Raw genomic sequence first — 22,299 nt, 5'->3', positions numbered from 1 at the left:
GGAAATGACTGCTTTGGAGTTTATAGCTAAGGGAATTGACTTTGGAAAATGGAAAAGATATTCATTATCTTCTCCAGGAGAGAACTGGGCAGCTGGTGCTACTGTAGTACCTCTGGAGGGTTGGCCAGTGAGAGTTTTCCAGTGATGAGAGTGACTAAATGGACTCTTAAAAGAACTGCTTTCTAATATGTGGTTTCAAGTTATTCTGTATGTCAAACTTCACTGTAAGCCATTTTTTCTTGCTCTCAAATCTTCCCTAAATGTTTGCTAACACACGACCTTGTTTAGGCCATATTCTGGGAGGAGAAAGGGTTGTGGAAATGTAGAAGGGACATTTCACACCCAGCAGGTGAAATAAGTGGTGGAGATCAAGGCAGAAAATCAGAGTTAGAGATAATCAGAAGAAACATATTCCCACCCCCACCTCCACAAAACCCCCAGGAACTCTCAGTGATATTGGTAGAGACTTGGGTTTCACACCCATTCATAGGACATAGGTTTGAGCAGAATTTTTTTCCATCTCAAAGGATGGAGAGACCTGTAAAGTACATAGGGAGAGGGAACTTAGAGAAAACAGTTTAGAAGGATGAGATCAGATCAGAGATCAGATCAGTCACTCAGTCGTGTCCAAATCTTTGCGACCCCATGAACCGCAGCACGCCAGGCCTCCCTGTCCATCACCAATTCCCGGAATTCACTCAGACTCATGTCCATCGAGTCAGTGATGCCATCCAGCCATCTCATCCTCTGTCGTCCCCTTCTCCTCTTGCCCCCAATCCCTCCCAGCATCAGAGTCTTTTCCAACTAGTCAACTCTTCGCATGAGGTGGCCAAAGTACTGGAGTTTCAGCCTTAGCATCATTCCTTCCAAAGAACACCCGGGGCTGATCTCCTTCAGAATGGACTGGTTGGATCTCCTTGCAGTCCAAGGGACTCTCAAGAGTCTTCTCCAACACCACAGTTCAAAAGCATCAATTCTTCGGCGCTCAGCCTTCTTCACAGTCCAACTCTCACATCCATACATGACCACAGGAAAAACCATAGCCTTGACTAGACGAACCTTTGTTGGCAAAGTAATGTCTCTGCTTTTCAATATGCTATGTAGGTTGGTCATAACTTTCCTTCCAAGGAGTAAGCGTCTTTTAATTTCATGGCTGCAGTCACCATCTGTAGTGATTTTGGAGGAACCCTGGCTGCACGGGCGCAGGAGGGCCTAGAGGAGCTATCCCACGTTGAAGGTCAGAAAGGGCGGCGGTGAGGAGATACCCCTCATCCAAAGTAAGGAGCAATGGCTGTGCTTTGCTGGAGCAGCCGTGAAGAGATACCCCACGCCCAAGGTAAGAGAAACCCAAGTAAGACGGTAGGTGTTGCAAGAGGGCATCAGAGGGCAAACACACTGAAACCATACTCACAGAAAACTAGTCAGTCTAATCACACTAGGACCACAGCCTTGTCTAACTCAATGAAACTAAGCCATGCCTGTGGGGCAACCCAAGACGGGCGGGTCATGGTGGAGAGATTTGACAGAATGTAGTCTATGGAGAAGGGAATGGCAAACCACTTCAGTATTCTTGCCTTGAGAAACCCATGAACAGTATGAAAAGGCAAAATGATAGGATACTGAAAGAGAAACTCCCCAGGTCAGTAGGTGCCCAATATGCTACTGGAGATCAGTGGAGAAATAACTCCAGAAAGAACGAAGGGATGGAGCCAAAGCAAAAACAATACCCAGCTGTGGATGTGACTGGTGATAGAAGCAAGGTCCGATGCTGTAAAGAGCAATATTGCATAGGAACCTGGAATGTCAGGTCCATGAATCAAGGCAAATTGGAAGTGGTCAAAGAAGAGATGACAAGAGTGAATGTTGACATTCTAGGAATCAGCAAACTGAAATGGACTGGAATGGGTGAATTTAACTCAGATGACATTATATCTACTACTGCGGGCAGGAATCCCTCAGAAGAAATGGAGTAGCCATCATGGTCAACAAAAGAGTCCGAAATGCAGTACTTGGATGCAATCTCAAAAACGACAGAATGATCTCTGTTCGTTTCCAAGGCAAACCATTCAATATCACAGTAATCCAAGTCTATGCCCCAACCAGTAACGCTGAAGAAGCTGAAGTTGAATGGTTCTATGAAGACCTACAAGACCTTTTAGAACTAACACCCCAAAAAGATGTCCTTTTCATTATAGGGGACTGGAATGCAAAAGTAGGAAGTCAAGAAACTCCTGGAGTAACAGGCAAATTTGGCCTTGGAATACGGAATGAAGCAGGGCAAAGACTGATAGAGTTTTGCCAAGAAAATACACTGGTCATAACAAACACCCTCTTCCAACAACACAAGAGAAGACGCTATACATGGACATCACCAGATGGTCAATACTGAAATCAGATTGATTATATTCTTTGCAGCCAAAGATGGAGAAGCTCTATACAGTCAGCAAAAACAAGACCAGGAGCTGACTGTGGCTCAGACCATGAACTCCTTATTGCCAAATTCAGACTTAAATTGAAGAAAGTAGGGAAAACCACTAGACCATTCAGGTATGACCTAAATCAAATCCCTTATGATTATACAGTGGAAGTGAGGAATAGATTTCAGGGCCTAGATCTGATAGAGTGCCTGATGAACTATGGACTGAGGTTCGTGACATTGTACAGGAGACAGGGATCAAGACCATCCTCGTGGAAAAGAAATGCAAAAAAGCAAAATGGCTGTCTGGGGAGGCCTTACAAATAGCTGTGAAAAGAAGAGAAGCGAAAAGCAAAGGAGAAAAGGAAAGATATAAATATCTGAATGCAGAGTTCCAAAGAATAGCAAGAAGAGATAAGAAAGCCTTCTTCAGCGATCAATGCAAAGAAATAGAGGAAAACAACAGAATGGGAAAGACTAGGGATCTCTTCAAGAAAATCAGAGATACCAAAGGAACATTTCATGCAAAGATGAGCTCGATAAAGGACAGAAATGGTATGGACCTAACAGAAGCAGAAGATATTAAGAAGAGATGGCAAGAATACACAGAAGAACTGTACAAAAAAGATCTTCACGACCCAGATAATCACGATGGTGTGATCACTGACCTAGAGCCAGACATCCTGGAATGTGAAGTCAAGTGGGCCTTAGAAAGCATCACTACGAACAAAGCTAGTGGAGGTGATGGAATTCCAGTGGAGCTATTCCAAATCCTGAAAGATGATGCTGTGAAAGTGCTGCACTCAATATGCCAGCTAATTGGGAAAACTCAGCAGTGGCCACAGGACTGGAAAAGGTCAGTGTTCATTCCAATCCCAAAGAAAGACAATGCCAAAGAATGCTCAAACTACTGCACAATTGCACTCACCTCACATGCTAGTAAAGTAATGCTCAAAATTCTCCAAGCCAGGCTTCAGCAATATGTGAACCGTGACCTTCCTGATGTTCAAGCTGGTTTTAGAAAAGGCAGAGGAACCAGAGATCCAATTGCCAACATCTGCTGGATCATGGAAAAAGCAAGAGTTCCAGAAAAACATCTATTTCTGCTTTATTGACTATGCCAAAGCCTTTGACTGTGTGCATCACAATAAACTGTGGAAAATTATGAAAGAGATGGGAATACTAGACCATCTGATCTGCCTCTTGAGAAACCTATATGCAGGTCAGGAAGCAACAGTTAGAACTGGACATGGAACAACAGACTGGTTCCAAATAGGAAAAGGAGTTCGTCAAGGCTGTATATTGTCACCTTGTTTATTTAACTTATATGCAGAGTACATCATGAGAAACGCTGGACTGGAAGAAACACAAGCTGGAATCAAGATTGCCAGGAGAAATATCAATAACCTCAGATATGCGGATGACACCACCCTTATGGCAGAAAGTGAAGAGGAACTCAAAAGCCTCTTGATGAAAGTGAAAGTGGAGAGTGAAAAAGTTGGCTTAAAGCTCAACATTCAGAAAACGAAGATCATGGCATCCGAGCATAAAAAGTTACCTAAAATGCTAAAGTTATGAACAATATTTTCATCTTTTCTCATTTGTATTTTGATTCTTCTATAATGAATCCATATTACGTTTATAATCTTTAGAATAAAAAGTATACTGAGGGATGGGCTTCCCTGGTAGTCCATGGGTCAAGAGTCTGCCTTGCAATGCAGGGGACACCAGTTTCAATCCCAGGTCTGGGAAGATCCCACATGCTGTGGAGCAACTAAACCCATGCACCACAACTACTGAACCCATGCTCTGGAGCCTAGGAGCTGCAACTACTGAGCCCATGTGCCACAACTACTGAAGCCCTCGTGCCTAGAGCTTGTGCCCCACAATAAGAGAAGTCACTGCTATGAGAAGCCCTAGCACCGCAATGAAGAGTAGACCCCTGCTCATGACAACTAGAGAAAGCTTGAGCAAAAAAACCCCAAAAAACAGAAATGATGACTCAGCACAGTCAAATTAATAACTAAATAAATAAAATTATAAAAAACAGAAAAAACATGTACTGAGGGAATAAGCAAATCCACCAGAAAGCTGACTTGTGGTTGCCAGGGACTGGTGGGAGGAAGAAATGGGAAGTGACTGCTTAATGGGTATGGGTTTCCTTTCGGGGAGATGAAAATGTTTTAGAGCTAGACAGAGGTTGTGGTGTACAACACTGCGAATGTACTAAATGCCACTGAGTTATTTACTTTAAATGATTAATTTTATGTTACATGAATTGCACCTCAACAGAAAAAAAGAAAGAAATCTACCGAGGAGAAAAACACAGCATAAATCAGAGTCTGCCACTCTCATGCTTAAAAGCCTTCAGAGACTTCCTAACTCTTTAGCAGATAAAGCTCTTCATTTCTGGCCCTGCTGCTCCTCCACCACGGCTACCTCTTCCTGTAAACCTTACTCCCCAGCCATACAAAACCATGTTCAGTGCTCTGAAAGGGCCTATTCTTTTCTGCTTCTGTGACTTTGTATGGCTTTTCTTTTCTTGGAATACCCTTCCCCTAGTTATTTTCCACTCATCCTTCAAAACTCAGCTAAACATCTATTTTGAGACGCTTTCTCTGACTTCATAGTCTCAGATGCCTCTTCCCCAGATCCCAAGAACCTTCTGGACATTATTTTATCAGTGTAGGTGATTGAGAATCTTAGGAGGACAGGACCTGGGCTTTTCCTCCCATTAGCTTCAAAACTTGGCCCAGGAGAGAAGCCACAATGAATGTAGAATGAATAACAGATTTAAAATCACTGAAAATAACAAGCTTTTCTAATGTAAAACAGGTACAGGTAGTTATCCTGGGTATGAAATTGAAAATGATTCAGAAAAGTTTACCTGACTTACTGTAGTATTGATATAGAGGAACAGGATATGTTTCCTTTTTCTTCTTACTTTTTATGGATTATTTAGGGATTGAAGCATAGATAAAAATTCTGAATAATAGGTTAATAAAACTGTCAATCTAAGTAGCAAAATGGTCCCACATGGGAAATAAAAGGTTGCAGAATACTGATGGTTTTAGGAAAATAAGGCTAAAAGCTCAATCACTTTTGTGAAAAGAACCCATAAGTGAAAACAAACTAAAAAAACAATCCAAACCCATGATAGGTAATAGATAAAAGGAGATTTCTTCTTCTTCTTCTTTTTTTTTTTTTTTATATCTTACCTCAAAACTAAGATGCCCTATTACTATCTTAGGATGGTTTTTATTTTAAAAATTTTATTTACTTATTTATTTTATTTTTGGCTGCTGTGTCTTCATGGCTGCTCACAGGCTTTCTCTAGTTGTGGCAAGTAGGGCGTACTCTTCATTCCTTCATTCTTTCTGGAGTTATTTCTCCAATCATCTCCAGTAGCATATTGGGCATCTACTGACCTGGGGAGTTCCTCTTTCAGTATCCTATCATTTTGCCTTTTCATACTGTTCACGGGGTTCTCAAGGCAAGAATACTGAAGAGGTTTGCCATTCCCTTCTCCAGTGGACCACATTCTGTCAACCTCTCCACCATGACCTGCCTGTCTTGGGTGGCCCCACATGGCATGGCTTAGTTTCATTGAGTTAGACAAGGCTGTGGTCCGTGTGATTAGATCGACTAGTTTTCTGTGATTATGGTTTGTAGGTCTGCCCTTTGATGCCTCTCTCAACACCTACCATCTTACTTGGTTTTCTCTTACCTTAGACGTGGGGTATCTCTTCACGGCTGCTCCAGCAAAGTGCAGCCGCTACTCCTGGCCTTGAACGTGGAGTAGCTCCTCTCAGCCCTCCTGCGCCCTCTCAGCCACCGCTCCTTGGACGTGGGGTTGCTCCTCTCCGCTGCTGCCCCTGACCTCGGGCATGGGGTAAGCTCCTCCTGGCTGCCGCCAAGGTCCGGTGCTGTAAAGAGCAATATGGTATAGGAACCTGGAGTGTTAGGTCCACGAATCAAGGCAAATTGGAAGTAGTCAAACAGGAGATGGCAAGAGTGAACATTGACATTCTAGGAATCAGCGAACTAAAATGGACTGGAATGGGTGAATTTAACTCATTGACCATTATATGACCATTATATAGATGACCATTATATCTACTACTGCGGGCAGGAATCCCTCAGAAGAAATGGAGTAGCCATCATGGTCAACAAAAGAGTCTGAAATGCAGTACTTGGATGCAATCTCAAAAACGACAGAATGATCTCTGTTCGTTTCCAAGGCAAACCATTCAATATCACAGTAATCCAGGATGGTGGTGGCAAAGGCGGTGGCCTCCTCCAAGGCCTGGAAGCCCGCCAGGGAGTTCAGGATGCGGCCGCTGAGCCAGGAGGAGTGTGCGGCAGCAGAAGGCTGGCCTGGGACAACCCAAAAAAAAAAAAAAAAAAAAAATCACAGTAATCCAAATCTATGCCCCAACCAGTAACGCTGAAGAAGCTGAAGTTGAATGGTTCTATGAAGACCTACAAGACCTTTTAGAATTAACACCCCCAAAAGACGTCCTTTTCATTATAGGGGACTGGAATGCAAAAATAGGAAGTCAAGAAACACCTGGAGTAACAGGCAAATTTGGCCTTGGAATACGGAATGAAGCAGGGCAAAGACTAATAAAGTTTTGCCAATAAAATACACTGGTCATAATAAACACCCTCTTCCAACAATACAAGAGAAGACTCTACACATGGACATCATCAGATGGTCAACACCGAAATCAGATTGATTATATTCTTTGCAGCCAAAGATGGAGAAGCTCTATACAGTCAACAAAAACCAGGAGCTGACTGTGGCTCAGATCATGAACTCCTTATTGCCAAATTCAGACTTAAATTGAAGAAAGTAGGGAAAACCACTAGACCATTCAGGTATGACCTAAATCAAATCCCTTATGATTATTCAGTGGAAGTGAGGAATAGATTTAAGGGACTAGATCTGATAGATAGAGTGCCTGATGAACTATGGACTGAGGTTCATGACATTGTACAGGAGACAGGGATCAAGACCATCCTCGTGGAAAAGAAATGCAAAAAAGCAAAATGGCTGTCTGGGGAGGCCTTTCAAATAGCTGTGAAAAGAGGAGAAGCGAAAAGCAAAGGAGAAAAGGAAAAATATAAGCATCTGAATGCAGAGCAAGGAGAGATAAGAAAGCCTTCCTCAGCGATCAATGCAAAGAAATAGAGGAAAACAACAGAATGGGAAAGACTAGAGATCTCTTCAAGAAAATTAGAGATACCAAGGGAACATTTCATGCAAAGATGGGCACACTAAAGGACAGAAATGGTATGGACCTAACAGAAGCAGAAGATATTAAGAAGAGGTGGCAAGAATACACAGAAGAACTATACAAAATAGATCTTCATGACCCAGATAATCATGATGGTGTGATCACTCACCTAGAGCAAACATCCTGGAATGTGAAGTCAGTGGGCCTTAGGAAGCATCCCTACGAACAAAGCTAGTGGAGGTGATGGAATTCCAGTGGAGCTATTTCAAATCCTCAAAGATGATGCTGTGAAAGTGCTGCACTCAATATGCCAGCTAATTGGGAAAACTCAGCAGTGGCCACAGGACTGGAAAAGGTCAGTTTTCATTCCAATCCCAAAGAAAGGCAATGCCAAAGAACGCTCAAACTACTGCTCAATTGCACTCATCTCACAGGCTAGTAAAGTAATACTCAAAATTCTCCAAGCCAGGCCTCAGCAATACATGAACCATGAACTTCCAGATGTTCAAGCTGATTTTAGAAAAGGCAGAGGAACCGCAGATCAAATTGCCATCATCTGCTGGATCATGGAAAAAAACAAGAGATTTCCAGAAAAACATCTATTTCTGCTTTATTGACTATTCCAAAGCCTTTGACTGTGTGGATCACAATAAACTGTGGAAAATTCTGAAAGAGATGGGCATACCAGACCACTTGACCTGCCTCCTGAGAAACCTATATGCAGGTCAGGAAGCAACAGTTAGAACTGGACATGAAACAACAGACTGGTTCCAAATAGAAAAAGGAGTACGTCAAGGCTGTATATTGTCACCCTGCTTATTTAACTTATATGCAGAGTACATCATGAGAAACACTGGGCTGGAAGAAGGACGAGCTGGAATCAAGATTGCTGGGAGAAATATCAATAACCTCAGATATGCAGATGACACTACCCTTGTGGCAGAAAGTGAAGAGGAACTCAAAAGCCTCTTGATGAAAGTGAAAGTGGAGAGTGAAAAAGTTGGCTTAAAGCTCAACATTCAGAAAAGTAAGATCATGGCATCTGGTTCCATCACTTCATGGGAAGTAGATGGGGAAACAGTGGAAACAGTGTCAGACTTTATTTTCTTGGACTCCAAAATCACTGCAGGTGGTGATTGCAGCCATGAAATTAAAAAATGCTTACTCCTTGGAAGAAAAGTTATGACCAACCTAGATAGCATATTCAAAAGCAGAGACATTACTTTGCCAACAAAGGTCTGTTTAGTCAAGGCTATGGTTTTTCCAGTGGTCATGTATGGATGTGAGAGTTGGACTGTGAAGAAAGCTGAGTGCCGAAGAATTGATGCTTTCAAACTGTGGTGTTGGAGAAGACTCTTGAGAGTCCCTTGGACTGCAGGGAGATCCAACCAGTCCATTCTGAAGGAGATCAGCCCTGGGTGTTCTTTGGAAGGACTGATGCTAAGGCTGAAACTCCAGTACTTTGGCCACCTCATGCGAAGAGTTGACTCATTGGAAAAGACTCTGATGCTGGGAGGGATTGGGGGCAGGAGGAGAAGGGGACGCCAGAGGATGAGATGGCTGGATGTCATCACCGACTCGATGCACATGAGTTTGGGTGAACTCTGGGAGTTGGTGATGGATAGGGAGGTGGAGGCCTGGTGTGCTGCAAGTCATGGGGTTGCACAGAGTCAGACACGACTGAGCGACTGAACTGAACTGAACTGAGGAGTTACTCTTCACTGTGGTGCATGGGCTTCTCATTGCAGTGGCTTCTCTTGTTGCAGAGCACTGGCTCCAGGGTGCGTGCATTTCAGTAGTTACAGCACATAGGCTTAGTTGCCTTGACGTATGTGGAATCTTCCCAGACCAGGGATGGAACCTGTGTCCCCTGTACTGGTAGGAGGATTCTTAAACACTGGACCACCAGAGAAGTCTCCATAGGATGGTTTTTAAAAATACCTAAGCCTTATAGGATTTTTAAAAATATTTATACATTTATTTAAAAAATGTTTGACTCTGCTGGGTCTCCTTTGCTGTACACTGGCTTTCTCTAGTTGTGGCGAGCGGGGGCTACTCTCTAGTTGAGGTGCAAGAGCTTCTCATTGTGGTGGTTTCTCTTGTTGAGCAATACAGGCTCCAGGGTGTGTGGGCTTCTGTTGTTGTGGCATGTTGGGTCAGTAGTTGGGGCTGGAGGCCTCCAGAGCTCAGGCTCATTAGTTGTGGCATGTGGGCTTAGTTTCCCCTTGGCATATGGGATCTTCCTGGACCAGGGATCGAACTGGTGTCCCTTGCATTGCAAGGCAGATTCTTAACCTCTGAACCACCAGGGAAGTCAGTCTTATGGATTTTAAATGAACCTAAGCTCCTGATGAAATCATGGATATAAGAGAAAAAAAATCATCAATGGCTGCTGAAACTATTAGGTAAAAATTTGATGAGGAACTTTATAACATATATACCAGGTTGGCAACTACTGAACCTTAGCATTTACTAAAAGTGGGACAGACATTTATTGCCTCCTGATAAGGTGTAATAGGAAGTATATATTACCGCTTAAGAAACAATCTTGCCAAAAAAATTGAACCTGAATTTAACAAGTCTCTCACCATCATGTTGTGAGAAATATAAAGGAAAGTTGTGGTTGTGTGGTTTAGTCACTAAGCCGTGTCCAACTCATGCAACCCCATGGACTATAGCCTGCCAGGCTCTTCTGTCCATGGGATTCTTCAAGCAAGAATACTGGAGTGGGTTGCCATTTCCTTCTCCAGGGGATAAAGGAAAGAGGAGCATGTTAAATGACCCCATTGATATATGAGAAATCGAATTAAGAAGATGGGAAATTCTATAAGACAAATGATTCAATTTCTTCAAAAATTAGTTGTATAAAATAAAAAGGAGGGGAAAAATTAGAATTCAAGGAGACAGACAAATTTTGAATAAACCTAAAAAGATGCTTTTGAGACAATTTAGAAAACTTTACATGGATTGGATATTGATATTATTAAGGAATTATTGTGAACTTTATTATTTGTGAAAACAATATCTATCACACCATTATTCTTTTTTCTAAAGTTTATTTTTTATTTTATTGAAGTATAGAGGATTTACAACATGCTATTATGTTTTTTATGTTCTTATATTCAGAGATTGAAATATTAATGATGAAGTGGCATGGTGTCTTGAATTTGCATTGAAATACTTTCTAAAAAGTATGTGTTGGAATAGATGAAACAGTGACACAGAATATTAATAATTGTAGACTCTGGATGATGGCAGGCACATGGATTCATTTTTACTCTTCCTTCCCTTTTTGTGTATGTTTGAAAATTTCCATTAAAAACAGTTTTAAAGAATAACCCTAATATTCAGCAGCCTTGTGGCAATGGCCCATCTACTGAGTCAAGACTGTGTCCCAGAAGACGCCATTGTTGGACCATTGGGAAGATCTTGGGTCTTGGAGTCAGAGAGTCCTGGGTTTGAATTCCAGCTCCACTACTTACTAACCCTGTTAGGTTGGACAAGTTACTGACCTCTCTGAACTTGTTTTCTTATCTGTAAACAGGGATGATTATTACTTCAGATGGCTTGCAGAATAAGTGAGATGATATACAAAGTGTCCATCACATGCCCAACATAGAATAAAGACTCTGTAAATGTTAGCCACCTTACACTAGTTATTTATATAAATAAATAAATAATCTAGTTATTTATTTTCTTTATTTAAAGAATAAATTTAAATAATACTGAAGTAAATGAAGTAAAAAACGAAACTCCCCCAGTTATACTCTCGGAGGAAGGAACCACTGTTAATAGTTTGGTTCTGGTATCTTTCTGGGCTTTTTCTTTACATCTATAAATACATATGTATATGTATTTATATGCATCTACATAAATAAAATGTGGGCTTTTAAACAAAAATGGAATCTTATATTATTTACATATTATTTGGCAATTTACTTTTATCACATCACAATATATAGTCCCTCTTTTTGTCAGTTCATGTGGCACTTACATGTGATTCAATCAGTAATGCCATTCATATGTCTTTACTCCCAGGTATGAACATTTCTGTGAGAGAGAATGCTGCAAAATTGTTAGGAGGAAGAAGTTGTGTAGTGTGTATCTTGATGGTGCTCCAAAATGGTCCTACTGCCCCTCCACAAATTATTGTCACACGAAGACCTCAGTATTATCTATTTTCTACACATTTCTAAGTTGTGTTCTGGGAGGTATATCCTTTCTTATTTCTCAGTAGGTGTGAAAGTGTTTCAGAAAATAAATGTGTTTGATTAGCAAAAATCAGCCTCATGGAAAATAGTCAGGTTCCATTCTGCTCTTTGTTCCTGTAGAAGATCATTCACTGCATGCTGTTTTCAAGGTTGAATGTAGGAGTGTATTGGATAAAGTAAATGGGAGTCCTACTTTGCTTCATTGAAAGTCAGTGAGGATTATTTGAGGCAGAATCTTGAAAGAAAGCAGGGAAATAAAACCTCCTCTCAAATGAGATCCCGGTAGCTGGCAGCCATGGAAAGATGGATGAGTAAAGAAAGGGGAAGGAAAGTCTGCCTTGATTCCCTGGGGAGTTCAAGATCTCATTTTTCCCTCCTGTTGTTCTAGTGACTTTCAGAGAGGACAGTTCTAGATAAGGATGGTTTCAAAAAGAAAATAAATCCAAATGGAAACCAATTTGGCCTTACTTATGTCAGAGCACCTGCCATGTGGTGTACAATAGTCCCAGGCAGAGCGCCTAAGAAAGATCATTTTGTAAACCATTCTTCCGCTGCGGGAGGCCAACAATTGTCCTTTGTCCATGCAGCCCTCCCATCATCCCACTATGGAGTTGCTGGTCCAAACCACTGTAGTAAGGTTTGGGCAAGAAGAAATTATTCCATTGTTTGTTTGTTTTTTTAAAAGTTAAATCAGTAAGGCTGATGTTATTTATGAAGGATGGCTTTGGGTCCTGGCTGTCCCAGATGTAGGAGATCATGTGCTACCCCAGTGCTGGATATATTTCTCCGGATCCATAGGCTGTATGGCCACAGAGAAAGTGACCTATGTCAGATGAGAATCTAAGTCCGCAAAACACTGACTTTTTTTTTAGGTGAAGTAAAATCAACATCTTGCTTAGTGTCTTCTAAAACAATACATGTAACAATTAAATAAATAGATGCCCTGGTCTTTCTTGACTGAAGAGATAGTTTTTTTTTTTTTTTCCTTAACTTATTTTTGGCTGCTCTGGGTCTTTGTTGCTGCACGTGGACTTTCTCTACTTGCAGTGAGGGGGGCTACTCTAGCTGTGGTGTGTGGGCTTCTCATTACCGTGGCCTCTCTTGTTTCAGAGCATGGGCTCTAGGTGCTCAGGCTTTAGTAGTTGTGGCATGCAGGCTCAGTAGTTTTGGTGAGTGGGCTTAGTTGCCCCGAGGCATGTGGGGGATCCTCCTGGACCAGTGATCCAATCCAGGTCCCCTCCATTGGCAGGTGGATTCTCAACAACTGGACCATCAGGGAAGTCCCAGAGATAGGTTTTAAATCCAGGTTACTAACTCAATAATGGACGGACAACATTTCTTTCCATTTGATCTCCAAAACACCTTTTGCCTCTAAATCTTTTTTTAGTTGTGAATCAGTCTTTTGCTATGACAGATAGGTTGACTACAGCAAATGGGAAATTTGCATAAGAGCCTTAATGTAATCTCATTTGTTTTTCTTTGACAGGCAACTTTAATTATTTTGACAAATATTTAATGTGCCAGGTATTGTCTTAGATGCCTTAAGGATAAAGCAGAATGAAACAACAAAAATCCTCGCGTTTGTGTTTCATTCATTCATTCACTCATTTATTCCATAAGCATTTACTCATCTTCTCATATGACTCAGGCCTTAAACTACATACTATGCCTAAATAGGATTTTATCCTTGCCCTCAAAATCTAGTGGAGGAAATATCATATGTCCCCTCTCCTCCTCTGCTACCCTCCATATATTCTTAAATATAGAAAGTACAGGGGAAGGGTACCTTGTTCAGTTTGAGTGGTTTGAAGAATGTTTCTCAGAGAAACATGTAAACAAACAAGTCGAGGCTGGAAGAATGAACTGATGGGGGAGAAAGGCAATCCTGGTGGTGATGAGACAGAGCATGGCCTAGGGCCTGGGCCTGATGAGGAGACCAATGAATGCTGTTGAATGAATGAAGGGAACTTCCTCAGGAGAACATAAACTCCATGAGGTATGTTCTGGGAACTGCAAGTCCTTTACCATAGCTGAAGTTTAAAGTGTGTGTGGATGAGGAGCAGAAGATGGAGCTAGGGAAGAGGCTGGGTTGGGGCATGAGGTAGGCCTGGCTAAGGAGCTTTATGCTGATGACAATTAGAAGATTCATGGATCATTTTAAACAGCAATGTGACCTGGTCTGATTGTTTTATTCTTTTCTTAATAAAAACATATTTTAGGGACTTCCCTGGTGATCCGGTGCTTAAGACTCTGTGCTTCCCATGCAGGGGGTGCAGGTTTGAAACCTAGTCAGGGAAATAAGATCCCACATGCTGCACAGAGTGGCCAGAAGACTTTTTTAAAACATATTTTTAAACTTCCACAAATGACAGATGTTTATTTTAGATGACTCTTCAGGGACTTTTTGTGGGAGCAATGATTTCATTGTGCTATTTTTGTAAATCATACTTTGCCCATCTCTTTCTGCTTCACAGTGAAAGGACCTTTTTCTTTCACTGGGCCTGACATCCAGAAAGCTCTCTGTAAAGACTTGCTGTTTTTGAAACTCCATGGACACTGGTGAGGAGCAGTCACCTTAGGTGAGGCCATGATCTGGCCCAGATGTGCCACTCTGAGAAACTGGAGCTTTATTACCTAACTGGGAATATTTAGCAATTCCCCCTGCCATTATATATTTTTAATCTCTATTTTTTTTCACCTTTTATTATGGAAAAATCCAAATATTAATGTATGTAAAAATAGAAAGGATAGTGTAATAAACTCTCATGCACCCTCAGCCAACTTCAACAATTAACAACTTAGAGCCAATCTTGTCCCATTTATATTCTTTTCTTTTTCCAACCACTACATTATTTTGAAGTAAATCCAAGACATCAAATCTTTTTGTATGTATCTCTAAAAGATAAGAACTTCTTTAAAAACATATCCACGATTATTATAACTAACAAAGAGGTGTTTTTTTACTGCCATCAATGTATAGTCAGAGCTCAAATTCTAGTTGTCTCATTAAAAAAATTTTTTTTTGGCTTATTTGAATCATGATTTAAACAAGATTTGCATTTGTATTGGTTTTTATAAATTTCCTTTAATTAATAGATTCCCTCTTTTTTTGTTCTTACCTTGCTTGCTATTTAACTATAGGCTCTTAACAGAATGGATAAGTTGAAAACAGCACTTTTAGGGTGCCATTTCCTTCATGCTTATCTTCACGAAGTTTTTTTTCTTAATGCTTGATAATTTTTAAGGTACAAAATGGTATCTCGTTATTGCACAACATTCTTTTAATTTGCAAAGCATGTTGCCTTGTTTTTAGCCTGTCAGCTTTATCCATTAAGACCATTAAGACACATGGTGATCACACCATATATAAAAATGAGCTCTAGATAGAATAAGGGGTTAAATATGAATAAATAAAACAATAAAAAACTAAAAGAGAATATAATATTGAACATATTCTTGGAAAGGGATGATGTTACCTAAACAGAAAAGGAATGAAAAATATGACAAAGAAAGCATCAATAAAATCAAGTATATGCTGTTAAAACTTTTTGGTCAGCAAATATAAAATGAAAAGACAAATGATTAACTTGGTGGGGGAAATAGTTGCCATCTATGAGAGATAATAGTTAGTAGCTTTAACACATCACCTCGTGTAGATTGTCACTGGATCCAGATGGGTCCACTCACAAGATGACTATAAGTCATTATCTTCTTTTAAAAAAAATTTTTATTGGAGTGTAGCTGATATACATTACATTAGTTTCATGTGTACAGTGAAGTGAATTATGCATACAGCCACTCTTTTTTAGATTCTTTTCCCATATAGGTCACTACAGAGAGTATTGAGTAGAGTTCCCTGCAGTATACAGTAAGTCCTTATTAGTTATCTATTTTATATATAGTAGTGTATATATATCAATCTCAGCCTCCTAATTTATTCCCCTCTCCCCTTCCTGGAATATTGTCACTTTGCTAACTTCTATGCAGAGTACATCATGTGAAATGCTGGGCTGGATGTATCACAAGTTTCAATCAAGATTGCCAGGAGAAATATCAGCAGCCTCAGATATGCAGATGATCCCACTCTAATGGCATGAAATCAAAAGAAGTAGTCCCATCACTTTACGGCAAATAGATGGGGAAAAAGTGGAAAGAGTGAAAGATTTTATTTTCTTGGGCTCTAAAATCTCTGTGGATAGTGACTCCAGCCATGAAATTAAAAGATGCTTGTTTCTTAGGAGGAAAGCTATGACAAACCTAGACAGTGTAGTAAAAAGCAGAGATGTCATTTTGATGACAATAGCCTGTATAGTCAAAGCTATGATTTTTCCAGTAGTCATGTATGGATGTGAGAGTTGGACCATAAAGAAGGCTGAGCACCAAAGAATTGATGTTTTTGAATCATGGTGCTGGAGAAGACTCCTGAAAGCCCCTTGGACTGCAAGATCAACCCAGTCAATCCTAAAGGAAATCAACTCTGAATATTCATTGGAAGGACTGATGCTGAAGCTCCAAAACTTTGGCCACCGATGCAAAGAGTCGACTCATTGAAAGAGACCCTGATACTGGGAAAGATTGAGGGTAAATGGAGAAGGGAGCAGCAGAGGATGAGATGGTTGGATGGCATCACCGACTCAATGGACATGATTTTGAGCAAACTCTGGGAGATAGTGAAGGACAGGGAAGCCTGGTGTGCTGCAGTCCATGGGGTCACAGAGTCTGACATGACTTAGCAACTGAAGAACAGCAACAATCCCCTCTGGTAACCATAAGTTTGTTTTCTACATCTGTGATTCTATTTCTGTTTTGTAAATAAATTCATTGGTACTGTTTTTTAGATTCCACATATAATGATATCATATATCATATGATCTAGAAATTGTATTTTTTTTCCCAAGATCTCCTGCCCCAGTTATTCACCTGAGAAGCCTAGGAATTGAGGGCAAGATTCTTAATATTTAGTTCCTCTGTTCTGTCTGTTGGTCTCACCGTCCTTCTGCTCTGTTGACCTCAGGAATTCTGCTGGGCCACTGATGACCTCCTCCCCACCACTGACATCTGTCTCTCTTCTCCTCCAACTTACAGGAAAACACTACTTCTTTTATATATATATATTTAGCTGTGCTGGGTCTTAGTTGTGGCACACAAACTCTTAGTTGTGGAATGTGGGATCTAGTTCCCTGACCAGGGAGTGAACCTGGGACCCCTGCATTGAAAGTGCAGAGTCTCAGCCACTAGACTACCAGGGAAGTCCCTCTACTTCTTATGACTTGAAAGTCATAAGATTTTCAAAGGGATTTCATTCAAAAGAGCTCTGGGTTCCTGATGACCCAGTTAATTTTGTTATACCACAGACCTTCTATCCCTGAAATCACAAGCATTCTTAGGGGGAAGAAGGAAGGGCAGAAGTACAAATCAGAGGATGGTCAGGCCCCTGTGGTACTAAAGCTATACCGGTCTAACTCCCAGGATTTGTTGCATAAATTATTTACTGGCCACAAGTAACAGAAGCTGATGCTAGCAGATTGAACAGAAAAGAATTTTATTCAGAGGATAATGGGTAGCTCTGCATATAAGTTAAATAAGCAGGGTGACAATATACAGCCTTGACATACTCCTTTTCCTATTTGGAACCAGTCTGTTGTTCCATGTCCAATTCTAACTGTTGCTTCCTGACCTGCATATAGGTTTCTCAAGAGACAGGTCAGGTGCTCTGGTATTCCCATCTCTTTCAGAATTTTCCACAGTTTACTGTGATCCACACAGTCAAAGGCTTTGGCATAGTCAGTAAAGCAGAAATAGATGTTTTTCTGGAACTCTCTTGCTTTTTCTATGATCCAGTGGATGTTACACTGGGCTGGAAGAAGCACAAGCTGGAATCAAGATTGCCGGGAGAAATATCAATAACCTCAGATATGCAGATGACACAACCTTTATGGCAGAAAGTGAAGAGGAATTAAAAAGCCTCTTGATGAAAGTGAAAGAGGAGAGTGGGAAAGTTGGCTTAAAGCTCAACATTCAGAAAAGTAAGATCATGGCATCTGGTCCCATCACTTCATGGGAAATAGATGGGGAAACAGTGGAAACAGTGTTAGACTTTATTTTTTTGGGCTCCAAAATCACTGCAGATGGTGACTGCAGCCATGAAATTAAAAGACGCTTACTCCTTGGAAGGAAAGTTATGACCAACCTAGATAGCATATTCAAAAGCAGAGACATTACTTTACCAACAAAGGTCCATCTAGTCAAGGCTATGGTTTTTCCAGTGGTCATGTATGGATGTGAGAGTTGGACTGTGAAGAAGGCTGAGTGCCGAAGATTTGATGCTTTTGAACTGTGATGTTGGAGAAGACTCTTGAGAGTCCCTTGGACTGCAAGGAGATCCAACCAATCCATTCTGAAGATCAGCCCTGGGATTTCTTTGGAGGGAATGATGCTGAAGCTGAAACTCCAGTACTTTGGCCACCTCATGCGAAGAGTTGACTCATTGGAAAAGACTGATGCTGGGAGGGATTGGGGGCAGGAGGAGAAGGGGACAACAGAAGATGAGATGGCTGGATGGCATCACTGACTCGATGGACGTGAGTCTGAGTGAACTCCGGGAGTTGGTGATGGACAGGGAGGCCTGGCATGCTGCAATTCATGGGGTCGCAAAGAGTCGGACACGACTGAGCGACTGAACTGAACTGAAATGAATGGGTAGCTCATAGAAATGTTGCGAAGACTGAGGAAACAATTGTGAGGCTAAGTTTCCAAGAGAATCCCCCCAAATTAGTAGCATAGCTGGCCTAATGAGCAGCCTGAGGCCACTGCCCTTTCACCATTCAGCCACTATATGCTGCTAAGAACTCAATTTGACTGCGGGTACAGCCACTGTTGCCAAAGGGGCTTCCCAAGTGACTCAGTGGTAAAGAATATGCCTGCCAATGCAGAAGACATGGGTTCAGTCCCTGGATCGAGATGATCCCCTGGAGAAGGAAATGGCAAGCCACTTCAGTATTCTTGCCTGGGAAATCCCACGGACAGAGGAGTCTGGCAGGCTACAGTCCATGGGATCGCAAAGAATTGGACTCGACTTAGCAACTGAATAACTGCTGCCAAAAGCATCAGGGCAACTTCTGCACCAGAACCTCAACCTTACAGACCATCCCAGTTCCCCTAAACCACTTGGCTCTGCCACCCACCCCCCACCAGAAAAGGAGTGCACTGTGCAGCCTTTCCCCTCTCACTGCCCCTTTCTTCACCAGAATCTCACACAAATGCATTTGATTAGAGGAAAACAAGTCACATGCCCTTGCCCTAACTGCAAAGGAAGGGAAAGGGGAATGAGTACCCTGCATTCTAACTTTGTGGAAATCAGAAAAGGAAAATTCTCCTAACATCAGAAAGCTGTTCAAAGGCATTGGGTACCCAAGTGAAAGTCACTCAGTCATGTCCAACTCTTTGAGACCCCATGGACTATATAGTCCATGGAATTCTCCAGGCCAGAATACTGGAGTGGGTAGCCTTTCCCTTCTCCAGGGGATCTTCCCAACCCAGGGATCAAACCCAGGTCTCCTGCATTGCAGGTGTATTCTTTACCAGCTGAGCCACAGGGGGAGCCCTTGGGTACCCAAAGACCAGGACAATTGTTTACCAGAATGAATGACTTAGGCTGGGTGTGGCAGGGGGTGGTCTCTTACAGATAGGGTGGACTTATATCTGTTAATTAAAATATGGACTAAGTTAAAATATGAAATGACATACTTACAAGGTTATTCATAGAGGCATTTTAAAAAATTTTATTTAGTTTTTAATTGAAGGATAATTGCTTTACAGAATTTTATTTTTTTCTGTCAGTCTTCAACATGAATCAGCCATAGGTATACATTTATCCCCTTCCTTTTGAACCTCCCTCCCATCTTTCTCTCCATCCCACCCCTCTAGGTTGATACAGAGTACCTGTTTGAGTTTCCTGAGCCATACAGCAAATTCCTGTTGGCTATCTATTTTACATACGGTAATGTAAGTTTCCATGTTACTCTTTCCATACATCTCACCCTCTCCTCCCCTCTCTCCATGTCCATAAGTCTATTCTCTATGTCTGTTTCCCATGGAGGCATTATTTTTAATAACAACAGATTGGAAACTGAATGCTTTGTAATAGAGACTTGGTTGAATAAAAATCATGGTACATCAATACACACATGGAAGATAGTGCACTTGAATGAAGGAGGAGAAATGATCTCTAGAATATATAAGTGAAAAAATGAAGTGGATAATAATACATATAGTAGTTATCTTTTCTGTACAAAGTGTGGGAATTTATATATGGCTCAACCACAGAACAGAGAAGGTGATGGCACCCCACTCCAGTACTCTTGCCTGGAAAATCCCATGGATGGAGGAGCCTGGTAGGCTGCAGTCCATGGGGTTGCTAAGAGTCGGACATGATTGAGCAACTTCACTTTCACTTTTCACTTTCATTCATTGGAGAAGGAAATGGCAATCCACTCCAGCGTTCTTGCCTGGAGAATCCCAGGGGCGGGGGAGCCTGGTGGGCTGCCGTCTATGGGATAGCACAGAGTTGGACACGACTGAAGTGACTTAGCAGCAGCAGCAACAACCATAGAAATTGCATTTTTGCTGATAAAATAATCTCTGGCAGTTTTGCACAATTCAACATAATATAGGGCAGAGGAAACAGCATGGAAAAGAGACTTTTCTGAATATATTTTTTAAGAACTTTTGACATTGGAATCACATAAATGTGTTTTACAAATTTTAATTTAATTTAAAATAACAATTCCTAAGATTTTAAAACAAACTCAAAACAATGATCTTAACTGTATATGAAGTTAAGTAGCTGCAGGGAGAAAACATTTAAAGAGATTCTAAAATATGGTACATTTGCTATACATACATAGTGGAGTATATTTTAAGGGCAAAGAGAGCTGTAAAGAAATTTAACACTTCTCTCAATAGTTATATTGCTAATAGAAGTCTTTTTTTTAATTAATGTATTTCTTAACTGAAGGATAATTGCTTTACAGAATTTTGTTGTTTTCTGCCAAACCTTAACATGAATCAGCCATAGGTATAATAGAAGTCTTTATATTAGTGTTTTCAACATAGTGTAGCACAAGTAGTAAATAATTATGTTAATGTTTTTAGGAACCAAGATTTTTAGTGTAAGAGAAGAGAAATATAAAATCAAAGGCATTACTAAAAGTAAATTTAAGTATTAAATTTGAATTAGACATATCAGTATTTGCTTATGATAGTTTCTACTATTTCTATACTTTTCAGAAAGGCCTAGAAGTATTAAAACCCTACAAACAATGGGCAATGTCTAGTGCCCAGATTGTGGTCCCCAAATGGCATTCCTTGTTTAAAAGAATCTGGATCTTGGATGAGAGATTCCAAGTTTGGGGCAATACGTACACAAGATAAAATTTACACATCTTGATGAGCCCAAACTATGAAGTTATCAAAGATTCTTTTTATCAAAAGGACTCAAGAGCAAACATGAAAGGGCTCCATTGGTCAAAGACGGAATAACTGAAGTATGCAAAAAAAGTAATGATCGCATTTGATTGAAATACATAGAATATGTAAAACCTAATGAGTTCATGAGTGGGTGGGGTAGAGGAGTGTCTTAAATAGATTAACAAACTCTTTGGGTAACATTGGTGTAACTAGGTCATGGACCTTACCCTGAAAATTGGCAATTTAAGAGAAGTAAGTAATGGAGAAGGCAATGGCACCCCACTCTAGTATTCTTGCCTGGAAAATCTCATGGACGGAGGATTCTGGTGGGCTGCAGTCCATGGGGTCGCTAAGAGTCGGACACGACTGGGCGACTTCACTTTGACTTTTCACTTTCATGCACTGGAGAAGGAAATAGCAACCCGCTCCAGTGTTCTTGCCTGGAGAATCCCAGGGATTGGGGAGCCTGGTGGGCTGCTGCCTGTGGGGTCGCACAGAGTCGGACACGACTGAATCGACTTAGCAGCAGCAACAGCAGCAGCAGCAGCAGCAGCAAGTAAGCATTTTCCTGCTTTTCCAATTCAGTCTGTATTTCGGGATGACCAAATAGCCCTAATTACTGAAGAAAAGTTCTTCTATACAGACTGCTCCCAGCTAATAAATGTGAAAGGAATGACAGAATTAGAAAAATCACCATTTTGTTATCCTAATGATAGAACCGATTATGGCAAAGATCAATAAAGGATGAAAGCATTAGATGAAAGGCTTATAGGGGACTTTAGTGCATTTCATGATACTGAACTCTTTTAGCTTTTTCTGGTCTGTAAATCTCTTGATCTCTCCTTCAAATCTGAATGATAGCTTTGCAGAGTATTTTTGCTTATAGGTTTTCCCCTCCCATCACATTTTGGGGAGCTTATTCTATCATGAGGACACTGGTGTTGGCAAGCGCCATGTTGGAGTC

The 22,299-nt window shown here is 41.0% G+C and overlaps 1 non-coding gene across 1 annotated transcript; it reads right to left on the bottom strand.

Moving 5' to 3' along the window:
- Nucleotides 1-17,043: 17,043 nt before the first annotated feature.
- On the bottom strand, nucleotides 17,044-17,116 carry TRNAE-UUC. Its single transcript has one exon. It is a non-coding gene; the product is annotated as a tRNA-Glu (tRNA).
- Between the last annotated feature and the right edge of the window lie 5,183 nt (nucleotides 17,117-22,299).

The sequence above is a fragment of the Bos indicus x Bos taurus genome, chromosome 29 (assembly GCF_003369695.1).
Source record: "Bos indicus x Bos taurus breed Angus x Brahman F1 hybrid chromosome 29, Bos_hybrid_MaternalHap_v2.0, whole genome shotgun sequence".
Lineage (NCBI taxonomy): Eukaryota > Metazoa > Chordata > Mammalia > Artiodactyla > Bovidae > Bos > Bos indicus x Bos taurus.
Note: the sequence above shows the minus strand (reverse complement) of the source record. Positions and strands in the feature narration are given on the sequence as shown.